This window comes from Diadema antillarum, unplaced genomic scaffold, assembly GCF_040938485.1.
Source record: "Diadema antillarum isolate AM-2024a unplaced genomic scaffold, OU_Dant_1.0 seq00001131_RagTag, whole genome shotgun sequence".
Lineage (NCBI taxonomy): Eukaryota > Metazoa > Echinodermata > Echinoidea > Diadematoida > Diadematidae > Diadema > Diadema antillarum.
This window is the reverse complement of record NW_027271944.1, coordinates 257,798-271,561: the sequence shown is the minus strand read 5'-3', so window position 1 is coordinate 271,561 and position 13,764 is coordinate 257,798.

Genomic DNA, 13,764 nt, shown 5'->3' with positions numbered 1-13,764 from the left:
TTCAGAGTATACCCTGAGACCTGATCAAAACATTTTTTTTCTTCTGTCTTCATCTTTCTTTATCCAGGTTTTTTTTTTTTTTTTTTTTTTGGGGGGGGGGGGGGGGATGGGGCCCTTGGTGAGACATAACTGGCTGAAATTAGTGATGCAGCAAAGTCTACCATAGTTTGACGTACACAGCAGCCACATCCTGAATGTTTGAGGATCATGAGACATGCTTGTATGTGGGGAGAATGAGGCTGCCATACCACAGGCATGGCAAGGTGGTAGCCTTCTTCCGGTATAGGGGTGCAAGAGTATGTATAGTGTGTGGGCAGAAAGCCCCCTTTAACCAGTTCACAGGTGTGACAGTAAATACTTCCCACTCCCCCTCCCCCACCTTTTTTGAAGTTTTAGTGCAGCCATTGCTGGATACAAAGACCATACTAAGTACTACTATTTGTGACGTCACATATATATGGAAAACAATACACAGAAAATATAAAAAGAATCAACCAAATATCATTTTTCATGAAAAGTACATATTCCCTCAACTTCTTTCTGACATATGTTAAGGGTATTATCATTCCCCCTGCTTTTTGAGTGAAAGAGGTCAGTCAAGTGCTCTATCATTATGCTACAAAAGTGAAAATATGTTGAATTTTCTTTCTATTTTCTTTGTATCATTTGCCATACGTAACATCACGAAGTGTTGGAGTCTTCTCATCAAGAGATCACTACATCAAAACCTTTAAATGAATTGTTTAGTTTCCCTGAAATGTCACTGATGTGTTCTATTAAGATATTGCTGCATTCCCTCAATTCACATACCGTACTTATTTGGGTTTCATCCTCCTTTAAGGACATTACTTTTTACTACGAAGTATGAAGTTGAAGAATGTGTAATCACTATATTTCTTGATATCTGTGCAAATGAAAGAAAGCACACACATAGTCAAGGTGAATGGGGAACAAGCCTTCAATAGAATACATGTGTAGGTTGAACCAGCACTGTAGGTGTCCTTAAATTTGATTTTGCCTTGTTAAGGGCTGACCTTCTTTGTAAAACCAGCTTAACTTACAATCTCCTGACTAGTCATACATTTCTATCCTGCTGTGCTCACCCCAAATACAAAAATATAATTACCGATACTGCACAACCTTCACTTTTGTGAGGGTATACAAAAACTTGTGTGTGTTTTCTCTTTTTCTTTTTTATGTTATTCAGTTGGTACATATATCAGCCACGTTTTGGCATGTAAATCATTGAATTTACATTGCTTTCACTCTAAGGCCTGAACCAGAAATAATGCAGCCAAAATAGAATGGACAGTACATTACCTCATGTGTGGTATCATGATTTGAAAGTCATAATGTACAATATGTGCCATAGATCTGGTACTTGGGGGAAATATTCCATGGGCTTTTATTGCAAGCCTACAAAAATTACCCTATGACATCACATATACATTGTAACTCAAAACATGTTAATGATTTTGATCCCGTTATGTTCAAGGGCTATCCATTAAAATTCATTGGGGGCAAGTAGGGTTTCCTTTTCAAATACATGTCACTAGACTGGACTGAAACTTAGGCCAGGCCATTGAGTAATTCCCTATGAATGCAGAACTTGATTCTCACTGATGACTTTTACTAATTCCTCATATCATTCTTACAAATGACAACTAGGAGCATTAAAAAAAAGTAACTCAAGTATGTAGATGGGACCTAGTGTCTGTATGACAGACAGACAGACAGACAGACAACAAACAAATGAAGCAAATAAACAAATATCTACAATTAAATGAGAGATACAATCATTTCTTGGTACATGTATAATCTAGGATATACTCGTAATAAGTATGTCTCACACACTGAGTGGACTCTTCATCAGCTCACCACAACACTGGAACTTTTAGTAATTCTTGGCAACAGATGGACACTACAATGGCCTGCGAATATGATGATTCAAATATATACAGCACCCATGGAAAGCCAGTAGCAGCTCTGAGTGCCTATTAGGGACACTAAATAATGGATGCCTTGTCAGTTGTTGGAGAGATTATTCGGGGCACATGTGACAGAACGAGGAAATAGGCACGTAACAGACCAGCAGAGGAAAGAGGCTGGTATTGCATGATACAGTGTGAAAGAGATACACTCACCTTTTCTTTCTACTTTCCTCCCTCTCTCACCCCTCCTTCATCTCTTTCTCTATCTATATATTTCTCTATATATCTCTACTTTCTATATTTCTATATCTATATTTCTATATCTCTACTTTCTATATATCTCTACTTTCTACTTACTCTATTTCTCTATATATCTCTACTTTCCTCCATCTCTCACCCCTCCTTCTTCATCTCTTTCTCTACCTATATATTTCTCTTTTCATCTCTCCTCAAAATTTTCACTGATTGCCACAAAATTAAAAGTCATCCACTAAGGAATATGGATATTGAAGTTATATGTGTCCTGGATGGAATCTTATAGCATGTTCACTGCAAGCCTATACAAAGATTTCAGATATCTTATACTACTAGGAAATGAATTGAATGTCTAATGTCCTGGCAGGACAAGATTAAATAGATAAAATATATAAAATATATTCTGATTTGTTTCCAGACTTAAATATCTCCTCACACTGCATGTATACATGTGAAAACAACTTCACGTCATACAAAGGACGACTGGCCAATGCCCAACAGAAACTCAGTTTAAACTGCACGATCAATACTTCAAGAGCATATTTTGACTTGATGAAAAATTACTGATAACTCCTGTTAATTCCTATAAATAACACAATTCCTTTCATCTCTGGGCTTGTCCTGTGAAAAATCTCATTGTAACCTCAATGCAGTCAGTAGAGTACAAGTAAAAGGACAAAAGAAGATTGTTCTAAAATTGTGTAAATCATATTATATGAAATAAGATATTGTAATTAACCTTATATAATAAACACGGATGCCTAGAGATATTGCATATTAGCTATCTTAAACACTAGTTCCTCTCAAGTAATTGAAACTTTGTCTCGATGAAGGCATATTTAATCATATCTTATTCATATGACAATTACTATGTATTCATATTGAAAGTATAGATCTAATGGTATATAGCATAATATGTCTATATCTGTTCTTCTCTAAAATATTTTGCTACTTCAATTTCATGGTCCATTAATGAATTCATGCTAAATGCATCAGATTCAATAGTGACCTTGGAGGTCATAGGAAGGAAACAAATAAAAGCTAAGGGAAAGTATTGTTTATACATGTACTTCATAGACACAATAAAGAGAAATAACATTCTCATAATGAGAAGTAATAATGATAATATTCTGTGATTCGGTACCCACTTCTGTTCCAAGGGCCTGGAAAGCTTCATGTCACAAACCCTTGCCAACTTCACCCTGGATAATTACAAGCATACCTCAGGTCGCACAGAAAAAAAAATGGCATGATGACATATCATGGAATGCAATCTGTTGACATTTGATCGCTAACAATGTGTGACAACATTGACAAGAGGGGAAATGCGCAGCTGGCTAACAGCCAAACGGAACCGGAACAAAATGTAAATCAGCTGTCACATGGATGTATACAAAATGTGAATCATTTTTAGGGACTGCTCCCGAGCTCGAGTACAGTTTAGTGTAAACTTTTTTGTTCTCTCTCGATCAACTCATCATGGCAACGAGAAACACTTGCCGCCTTGTCGCATAGACCCATGCACCTTCTGTTTTCTGACTCAAGATGAGAAGCAGTTAGGCCTACTTGTTTGGATTTTCATCCAAATCATCAGAATGACTAATGGAAACGTTGGCAAATGAAAGCAATTCGACAACAAGTGACTGACTTAACTACGAACAAGGAGGAGCTCATTGCCACAGACGAGCCCGCCTGCCTGCGCCTGGACTGCGGAAGCGAGGTACCGGAGATCGAGCAAATGGGGTGAAACAAAGTGGCAGAAATTTAGCAGCGTTGTTGTGCTCCCGCTATACAGCATGCATTCGTCATATGAAGACAAATTTTAAAAGCAAAGCATCTTTTCAAACACTCACCAAATCCAGCGGTAGCGATAATCCCTAATATGAGATGATTCCAATAACTGAACGGATGGCGTGACATCTTGCTAGTTTTTCACCTGAACCACAGAGCAAAGTGCTTGCAGGGCATCTCAATCAGCTGGAGAGGCAGCGACGGTCGCGCTCGCTGTCCGAGCGCAACAGGCTACGGCTGGTATGAATCACTGAACACGAATGATCCGGACCATCGCAGGCGTATGTGTGGTGGTGGAAAGAACGGGAAATGGGGATGGGGGATGGGGGTGGGGGATGGGGAGGGGTGGGGGATGGGGAGGGGGGAGGAGGGGGTGCGGTTTAACACTGCACCCACACGCAGTATTATTGTTCTCCTGCGGTTTGGCGGTAAGAAGTCCCTTTATTACCTTGTAGTGAAGGATATGCCATCTATTCGCTTACAAAATCTTTCTGATTAAAAATAAAGGAAGAAAAGACGGATTTGTAGCTTGTGAGGTTAAACGGCTATAGGCATTGTAAATTCGGATTCCTTCAGACCTTTAAGTCTGTCATATTATAGTGCGTACAACGTTCATGGCATTTCGAGCCGGCGTTCATGAGAAATTGAGATGGAACTCTGGTCTGAACTTTTCATAAGTGCTGCAGTGCCACAGTGATATATATATATATATATATATATATATATATATATATATATATATATATATATATATATATATATATATATATATATATATATTGGCTAAAGACGCTTGATGTACCATTTTATTTTGATACTTACAGTAATAGAATGCATCATTCAGATTACATCAACTTCTGAAGAATAGTTCCCTATAGTGTGTCATCGCTTCTAATATTTTTATCTTGCATAGTAATTTTTTTTTCTTCCGCAGAAACGATTGCAATGATTTCGCCTCGTAATGTTACCTTGCGGTGACGATCTAAAGTGGACCCTTGTAATGATGCCACCACTTCAAAAATTATATTGCTCGAAATCCAGTCTGACGATAAGTTTTGGTCATAACGTAGATGCAATTGAATGATACCTCGAATGGGAACCCGACCGAACGGCTTGTAGGAGTTAGTTAGAAAAACAAAATAATTACATGGTATCCTTCTAATGCATTTCGTTTCAATTCAAATTGTAAAGTGCTCATCAATACTTCAGAGAGACACTGTGAATACCTATGACACATGAAGATGAGAATTTTCCTGACAAAGATCTGAGTTTTGCGCAAAATGTCTCATTGTTTTGTTTTGTATTTCTTGAGTGAAAAGGCACTCGATCCGTCTTCAGTAATGCCTTTAATAGGCAGAGTAAATCAGACAAACGGTTTGGTAATGTTTCAATCAAATTCAGATTGGAAATTAAACAAAATCCCGAATGATGTGTAATTGTAAAGTTAAATTCATATTCCCACGAATCACATCTGTCAGGTATAACTGCTGAAGATCACAAAAAAAAAAAAAAAAATGGATGAAGCAGAGATGCTATAGCCTCACGACTTTCTGAATTCAGTGTATCCGGAAAATATTGCGAATGCGTCTTTGTCGATAGTTTGCCATTTTAGTTAGCACATTTCTACGTAATTTTTATGAAAAAAAACCCCACACAATTAAACCACATAAAATAGAACATGAAAGCGAGATCGGATCCCTTACTTTGCTGGTCAGTGGGAGATTCAAGAGGCCCGACATTATTTCCCCCATTTTACTTCCCACGTGTGCTTGTAACAACTGCCACTGTTTCATGAAACGTAGAACCTACGAAAATTTTAAATTCAGATACTAGCACTTTGATATGTCAAGTGCCACGTCGATGTAGTTTCTACTCTGACATCCATTAGAGTAAACGTGAACAATAGAGCGACACTTGGTTCATCAAAGCCTTATCTCTTGACAAGATTTTTTTTTTCATCACCCCAGGCCTGGTTTCCAACACCTCTCAATGTCAAGTGTACAGTGCTCCCTCTTGTGTCAGAAACGTGGTAATTCCCCGAGCACCGATGATAAACCAAAATTTGCGTTTAATAGTCGAAGTTGTGTGTGAAAAGCCAACGACCCAGCAGTAATGAGAATATCATCCCTATTGACGGACCAAAAAAGGCATTATTTCTTGAAAATTATTATGAGGACAACTAATGGTCTAATGTCACATTCAGCTGAAGATTAGATATAGTGAGTCAAATTTGGAAGAAAATTAAGACGCATACGCACTCACGCACATTCAAAGTTTAAAGCATAAAATGGCATATAAGTTCAATAGTTACTGTTTGATCTCATTTCAGGTTATGTGTTTTGGGATAACAACCAAAATACTAAAAAACAGACAGAGATAAATGGTAGTGTCTATTGTGAATTCGTCCTACCCTGTAAACCATCGCCATCTTAGTGTTTACTCTTTCTTGACGTTTTCTTGGCCTTTGTCTTGTGGAGTTAATGTTAGCTTTTATTTTCAAGAGGGGAAGGGAGAATCACAAGTTGTCTTGCACAGGAATAAATAACTAATAACCCTTTAATCACTTGTGATCAGTGATAACAATAATGTCGTAACAAAGGATGTGCCCACAATCACGTTTGTCTGAAATGAAAGCGCCATTATCATGAAGAACGAATGATTTTTTTTTTCTTTTAGTTTGCATTGTGATGTCACAGTACACAATGTGCGCAATAACCATGCGCACTTAGCTCTTCGCAGCAGTCGCTGTGGCAACGTGCGCGCACGCGCTCTCTTCCCAGCGACTGGTGACAACACGAATATAGTGCTGAAACAGCGAACATATAAATTTTCTTATGATTGGGTTTGCTTTATGCATGGTTATACAATCATGTACACTCCTTCAAACTGATAGATATGGAATTTCATGATGTAGACAGAATTTGCTATAAACGGGAATAATTGACGACAATGTCTCCTCAGCACGAAGGTAAGAAATGTTACATTTTTCAATAATGGTTTTCACTGAGGAAGCGCACGAGCACATTCAAAATCAACAATGCGATTCATACAAAATACCACCCCACGTCCATAGTACTTAGAATTTTGTCTTTGATTTTGTCCTTTAAGTTTAATTTCTCTTTGGTTTCCCCTTGAAAGTTTTATTAAAGTTGTCATTTTGTATGCCTTAATTGTATCAGTACTCCATTTGGCAAGCAGTAAACGTGTAATTATGCCAAAATTATTTGACATTACAGGTCGTAGCATACACGCGTAAAATGTTAGTTCTCTGTGCCGACAATTCAAGTAGCAAATGAAGAGAGAATTTCTCGCTTTGATTATTGCTCAAACAAACTAATGAAATAACCTCAGTAAAGTTCACTAAGCCTTCGAGAAACGGTTGAAAAGGCGACTGGTTGATAAACTCCCACTTTCCTTGCTCAGGACACCGTGTTGGGGGTGTTTCATGGCTTTTTACCAGAATGATGATAATTTCATCGTCCTTTGCAAACCACCTACGCTAGATTGTCAACCTATCAATGAATATTCAAAATTATTTAAGTGTTATGTGAGATATTATCGCTTTAAATGTTTTATACAATGATACACACACATACACAACTCACATATTGCTTATCTAAGTATTTGTATATCATACTACTATATCATGCACATTGATGGCATTATGCACTGCAGAACGCTCGTTATCAAAAGTTCAATTTATTTGGTCTCCTTCCAGAAACTCCCATGACCATCGACGAGCAGGTCGCAGACATTTTCATCAGGGCAAAAGCTGGAGAGCCGTTTGGAACCAAGAAAGACATAAATATCCTCATTGACAGGATATGCGACCAGATTTACAGGTATAAAGATATTTCTTGGGCAGCTTGTCATACATACAACCCCCGACGCAAGTTACACACCCCTTATCTACTGGAATAAATTACATCTATTACTAGTTTTTTTTTGTTAACATGTCAATATCAAGCTCTGTAAATTGAAGGTTGGCAGAAGCAAGTCACGAGCTATGTGTTTGATAGAATAGTGTCGAGTTTTCTGACGTGGACACACTATTAAAGTGCAATTCCACACTATTTTCAAGTCTATCTTCATTAGAATTATTATAGAGTAAAATCAGACAAACTTAGATACATACAGTAAAATATGGTCTAATCGAACCCCCCCCCCCCAAAAAAAAAAACACCAAAGTTACGGAATGTTAAAGTTTTACATTTTTCATCTTTGTATACAGATATAATTTGCAACTACACCGCGTAAAGAGTCGACATTGTCGTTACCTGGTAACTTTTACTTCGGTTTTTACACAAAATATCATAAAAATCATGTTTTCGGCTCATAATATGGCAACTAGGCCTATATCCCTTTTACCACTTACAATCATAGTTGTTAGGATGTTAGAAACAATACAATAATTGACGAATCATAAATGAAGGATACAAATGATAATAATTCTACATGACAAAATGTAGGGCCTACTAATGTCACATCGAAGAAAAAAAATTTAGTGAAGATTTATGTACAGGTTATGGGATATCTGTTAAAGGTGCTCCGCCTCTTCTAACTGACATAATTATTATGCAAATATCACTGTTGATTATCTTCACTATTCAAGGAGAGTGTTTTGGTTTTTAATTTCATTCAAATGTTTTGTATTCATCCAAGAACAAATTTACGTATGCGCACTAAGTGGACACTGTTCTAGAAAAAAACATTATTATGATGACCGTTCTTTTTTTTTTTCCATTACTGCAGCAAGCTGATCGAGCTACAATGGTGTCCATGCCCCGAGCACACAAAGAAAAGTGATGACACGAGAGATGTAGCTTACAAGGGCACTCAGGGTATGGTTAAACATGATTCCTCCATGGGGGACTACATGCAACGTGTGCGGGATAAAGTACTGGAGATTCTCTCATGTTACCTGGCGACGTTCAAGGAAAGACTTCTCACAAAATACGAGTCTGCACCGACGGATGGCAAACCTTATGATGATTTGGACACCAGAGCATCTGACGCCAATCAAACGAAAAGAGACCGACCCCAATGTTTGGAGAGCGTTGTTCACGGGGAGACTCATACAAGAGAGAATTGCTCCGCTCGATACGAAGACAGACAGACACTTAAATATAGGCCATCGCCTCCGTCATCGGGCGAAAGTCTAAGCTCCGTCTTTTCCGAGGACGATTGGGTCTTCGTAGGCCGCTGTGTATCCGGCGAAAAGTTCCCGGACTTTGCTTGTTCGCCACCCCTGATCTCGGCGTCGTCAGCCACTTCCGTCTGGAGTTCCGATCCCGAGGCGGAAATCAAAGCTCGAAATTACAGTCCATTTCCAACTTCGCTGAATCAACGTGCCGTCAAGTCCGAAAACTCACTTCAACCACCTCTGGAAGTTGCGAATGATCGGGTTGACTCACACGATGGGGTAAAATGCGGTCAACAGAAGAATTTTAAGAAGACAAACAATCCGAGGCTAATCAAGGGCAGTGCAAAAATACGGCCGAGCACTTCAAGCAAGGACAGTTCGCAACTCTTGCCCGACTCTGAGAACTACAGAGAGCAGCATTTTCGTGCACCATCGCCAATAAGAGAGCTGAAGGCAACAGATTCGAGTCTCACCTCTTCAAAGACCACCTCTTCAAAGGCATCTCCAACACCAGTAGACGATGTTCCAAACACCCACTTGCAAAAGAATCCGCTCTCGCTTTCCACGGGTCAACCTTCTCAAGGTGGTAAATCAAAGGTGAAAGGTCAGACATACATCGGGGGAGTTCCGGTTTATAGATTCGTGGACTCCAGCCTACAGAGCGAGAGTGTCAAACAGCAAGAAGGCAACTTCAGCAGGGCCTCAATCAGCGTCCCAAATAGGCAGCGAAGACCATCGCTGAAGTATCGGAGCAATAAGGCGAAGAGGGCTTTCCTGAAGTTATTCAAACCCCTGCCAAACTAAAGAAAAACTGTACGACTTGTTCGAAGGCGACTCTTGTTGATCTTTTTTTTTTCACTTTTTAAAGACACAGATAGATATGAAACGAAAGCAGTATCAACAGTGACATCATTTAGGTGTAAAAGAACTATGAAGGATACAAGCCAAGGCGAAATTTCTCTTCACGTGACAATGACTTGGGGAAATCAAGAGTGTAGACTTTGTCGATATATCTATCATCACTTCGACTTATTGATTTGATATTCTGGAACCAGCTCCACTTTATAGTGTGGAAACTGCAAGGTGCCCGGGCAACTTGATCGTTGATTCTTCTCCAAAGAGCGAGAACCTTTTTGAAAGTCGATGTCTTTATTCTTCTGTTGTATACCTAGAGCAGGTAGGTGCGAGAGAGACACACTTCCCTGCCTAGAGTGCGTCCAGTACACCAAGCTTTAGTTGGGTCACCCTTATATGTCTTGATTGAATCCATGGGAGTACCGAACAGTCTCACTTGTCAAGTTCTGGATCGTGTAACTTTTGAGAGGGAAATATAAAAATGCTGTTTGGTATAAGTCGAAATAATTGCAGACTGGCACAGATTTGTCATTTCAATAAAAACAGTGAATACTTTATTCCCACTTTCTACATACATGTGTATATACATTACATTGCAATGGTTATAAACTGACTATAAAAATATTCATAAAACTTCAAAATAGATCTTGCCAATCTTATTTGCGTATTACATGAAAATTTTCATCTAGTAAAAGTAGTGTTCTCACTTATATACTAACAATTGTTTCCATTCTCACATATACAAAAAGAACACACCAAAAAACAAGAAACACCCAAAATTGAGACGGTACACGTGTTATTGAACAGGAAAAATCGAACATAGGTGAAAACTCCTCTTTGTCGAAAGATTAGATTACTTACATACTATACGTGATGAGTTTTGCCCAACAAAGCCAGATCAATACTGTAACCAACATTATCCTCTATTTGTAGTAGTTCCGAAAAGAAGCACCTCTATAAATTGCAAAAATCTGCCAAGCATTAAGCGTTACAGATGAAAATTCTTCTTTGTCGAAAGATTAGATTACTTAACATACATGTACTATACCTGGTGAGTTTTGCCCTATAAAGTCAAATCAATACAGTAACCAACATTATCCTCTATTTATAGCAGCTCCGAAAAATAGCACCGCTATGAATTGCAAAAATCTATACCAAGCATTTAGTGTTATGGTTTGTATCGTTTTCTAATATGATAATTTCTTGGTATATTGTATTGGACAAATTGACCGTTGACATGTCTTTCCTCGAGTTTGAAGCCACGCTACCCTTTAGAAGTTAACTTTAGCAACGCTACATGGACAACATAGACAGCTACAATGACATCCTAATCACCTGGACAAGATATGCCACAGCCGGATATGGGAGATCTCTCCCCCCCCCCCCACTCTCTCTATTTCCCTCTTTCAGCGCACACATTTATTTGAAAACAAGTATCCCTGCCGTTTGACTTACGTATGAAGTATACGGGATGAGGTATGGGTGTTTTGAGGATCACAAATCCATTTCAATTTCCCCCTTTCTCAGCAGATATAACGTTGATTCTGCCACAGATGGAGACATTTTCTTTGAGATGAATGCCGTTGAGCTCCAACATTTGTTGCGCATGCCTCCCACGTTTAGCAAAATCATGTACAGTATAATATGAGTGGTCAATAACAGTCTATCTGGCAAATTCCACACCGCATTAGAAAAGTTGAATTAATGGTAAACGCCACCTATAGGTCAAAATATTTACACGCAGATTATAAAGTGTAACCTAATTTTCCCACTTCCAAAATCGGAAAACAACACACCCATGAATTACATCACGATGACGTGGCTTGAGCTTTATGCATCACCCGCATACTATTATTCCAAACTCTTACCTCAAAATATGTTTTTGATGTAAGTAAGAGGTCATGTCATATATTCAATAATTCAGCCGAGAAGGGGAAAAAAAGGACATCAATTCGGGTATTTGAATGTTTGTCACAAAAGTTGCCCCAGAGTGCGTATGATCGTGAAAAGCGGAAAGACCGCGAGAGTGAAACGAAGGACAAAATTTCGGCGGACTGTCGTACAGACGTCCGCAAATGGAATTTCCTGCAGGGATTTTGTCCACTGCACGCTGATCGCACTGCTAAGTGATGGTTATCCATGATCTGCAAAAAAAAAAAAAAATGAATAAACAAATAAAATGAAATAACCTAGCAACAACTGCAAAACCGGATGAATAAATCACAAAATATTTTATAATTGTTTGTACATATTCTCTTTCAACTCAAGTGAAATCTGTCGCTTTAGAAGGAGAGCAAAAATGGAGAACATTTCTGGACACATTGAATCATGATATAAAATGACTACATGACGAACACTTCATGTCCCAGTACAGGCTTTGAAATTAGTGTACGCTAAAAACCTGTCGAAAATGTCCCTATGACTTTACTCTTTTCAAACTCGACGACTTGCCATTAATCCAGTCCATGGATCATCTTTTTAAGTTCGTAAGTAAAGTGACAGAGACACGCAAATAGATTTGAAAATACACTCACAAAACATCCTAACGGATTTCAGCACATAGTTTTCATAGTGTAACATATCATGACATCAAATTTTTGGTACCAAATATAGTTAAGAATGTATTTCTTGATTATTTTTTTTTTTACGCGCAACTATGAAAGTTCGATTTTCTGAATGTGGGTGTCGATTTGTCCCATTTGTGTGATGTAGGCTGTGCTTTACTCATTGTGGCTATTATCATTATTATTTTTCTTTTGAATGGAGACAAACTTTCTATATCCACGGGCACACAAAGTTCACTTTTGCGAACATGGTTACGACAACAATAAACTGATGTCAATAAAACATGTCTTCAGGCATAATTATGTGCACTGTAAAAATGCGAATAATCACAGCCTTTCGAGACTCAAGTCGGAGAACTCTATTTATAACATACCACCGTGACTTTAATGTGTCATAATTATGAGTACAAAGCCTTTACATGTACTAATTTACGTTGTTATAAAACTGCGAAGGCCTGAAGCTCAGAAAATGTATTGGTACGGTTATTTATAGATTATTCAAGATGAGACTGCCTTAAAATTCACAGAGTTGATTATTCCTGTAGGGTAAATTTCAGTGTCGTATCGACATTAATCGGCAAAGCAGAATTGGAACGAATGTTATGACTTTGCTACATACCGTATGCAAATTAGGATGTGGGACAACACGTCCCGAGTCAGTCCGCATACTGTTAAAAAAAATAGTGGCACTATCTGACTTTTATGCAATACATGTACTAATCAAAAACTACATTTTTATTTAGTTATAGTACACAATCTTCCCTGAGACTACCGTGACGCGAAAGGAAGACTTTGTGATGGTCGTTATAAATCTATATGACGACTCCCAAAGCGATACATGGGCTTCAAGGTCACATCTTACTGTAATGTATTTTATAAACGGTAACGGTAAAAACAAGCTCTAGGCACACAGTTAGTCATCACACATTTAGACTGAAAGACTTTTTTCCTCCTTCCAGATACAAAATTGGAAGACACAGACACATTAGTAGCGGTGCGGTCGAGATCCTCGTTCTACAGAGATCAGCCATCGTATGTGGAGGCCACGATGTCAATACTGGCTCGTATTAGGTAGCCAAGAGACACCATGGCCCTGTTTTATGAAGAGTTAAAATTGATTATATAGTTGATTTCAACTGTAAGTCTATTGCAGCCTGTGTGGTAGGGAAATTCAAAATCGAATTTATCTTTTGATAAAACGGGGCCTAGATCACCGTAAAAAATC